General features: G+C 41.2%; 1 protein-coding gene across 2 annotated transcripts in view; it reads left to right on the forward strand.

Moving 5' to 3' along the window:
* The window catches only part of STAU1 (staufen double-stranded RNA binding protein 1), a 78,670-nt gene that overhangs the window by 23,179 nt on the left and 53,732 nt on the right, over positions 1-1,759 (forward strand). The gene's annotated exons all lie outside the window — the stretch shown is intronic.

Genomic DNA, 1,759 nt, shown 5'->3' on the forward strand with positions numbered 1-1,759 from the left:
GATAGTCTCTTCAACAGATGGTGCCGGCAGAACTGGAAAGTGATATGCAGAAGATTGAAACAAGACCTTCACCCTCATGCCTTATACAAAAACCAGCTCAGCATAGATTAAAGACTTAAATGTGAATCCCAGAATTATGAAGGCCATCAATAAAAAAATAAGGACAAATGTGAGGGCACTAATTCAGGGAAACACAGACTACCAAACATTTTGAAAAGCACACAAACAAAAGTAGACAAAATAGATGATTGGGACATACTAAAAATTAAAACTTATGTGCATCAAAGACTTCACCAGGGTACTCATTTCTAAAATATATAGGAAACTACAACACCTCTACAAGAAAAAGACAAACCAATTAAAAAATGGGCACAGGGCATGAACAGACACTTCACGAAGGAGGAGAGATGCAAGTAGCCAACACACTTTTGAAGAAATGTTCACGATCACTAGCCATTAAAGAGATGCAAAATCAAAACCACAATGAGATATCTATCATCGCACACCAACAATAAGAGCAAAGATCAAAAGAGTCAATGTGGAGAGACTGGGACCCGCCTGCATTGCTGCTGGGATTGCAAAATGGTCCAGCCTCTCTGGAAAGCAATATGGAGCTTCCTCAGAAAGTTGGAAATAAAAATACCTTATGATCCAGCAATTCATGTACTTAATATTTATCCACAAGAAATACGAGCATTAACACAAATAGATAGATGCACACCATAGCAGCACTATATACATTTGCAAAAAGAGGGAGACAGGCTAAGTGTCCATCAACTGAAGAATGGATAAACAAACTGTGGTACATACACACAATGGAATATTATGCTACCTTAAAGAATAACAAGGAAGCTGAAAGCTACCACATAACATGGATGAACCTTGAAGACAGTATGTTGAGTGAAATTGGTCACAAACGGAGAAATACTGCATAAGACCACTACTGTAAAAGACTAAGAAAAAGAACCTATACTAAAATGGGGGCGGGGGGTGATTCTTCGCTGGTTACTGGGATTTGGGGGGTAGGGTGAGGGAAGGGAAGGGAAGGTGGAGTACACGGTAGGGATTAGATACAGGATAGGTTGGGTGCTAGAGAAGGGAATGGAAGAACAAAGCGGACGGGAAAAAAATTAGACTGTTTTGCATAGGTTAAGTGGGACAGAGGTTAATAATGATGTATGCACAACCTTGGCAGCATAGGGCTCTGCAATACAGTGATTTGAGACATGGTTGGAATGGGGAAAGGGGGGGAATAATGTTAAGATGCTTGGTTGTCTTTTGAATCTTGGTTTCCCTGGCATAACATCATAAAATACACACTTGAGGAGGGGGAGAGAAAGGAATAGCCAGAAATATCACCATAGAAAGCTTGTAAGTCCGTCTTCTGCCTATAACTGATTAGAATGCTTAAAATGGGGCTACAATGTGCCCAGTGAAGGAGGTTTCCTATGGAGCCTCTGCAGTACATAAGACCATAGCTGGAATCCCAAACCCCATCCAGAATCTTCTGAGGTGGGAAGTTTCCACTTGAAAGGACAAGCAGACCAGTCTGGAGCAGCTAGAACAGAAAATACTTGAAAGAAAGACCGAAAGATAAAATACAAAACAATATAGGCAATCCGACATTACTACAAGAACAAGCAAGTTGCTCGCCCAGGAGATACCAAGGCAAGTGGTCAGGTCCCATCAGAACAAACCCCCTTCCTAGACTAAGACTCAATGGGAATACACACTCTGATTGGTGACCACGTTCGTCACC

The sequence above is a fragment of the Chrysochloris asiatica genome, unplaced genomic scaffold, assembly GCF_000296735.1.
Source record: "Chrysochloris asiatica unplaced genomic scaffold, ChrAsi1.0 scaffold00023, whole genome shotgun sequence".
Classification (NCBI taxonomy): Eukaryota; Metazoa; Chordata; class Mammalia; order Afrosoricida; family Chrysochloridae; genus Chrysochloris; species Chrysochloris asiatica.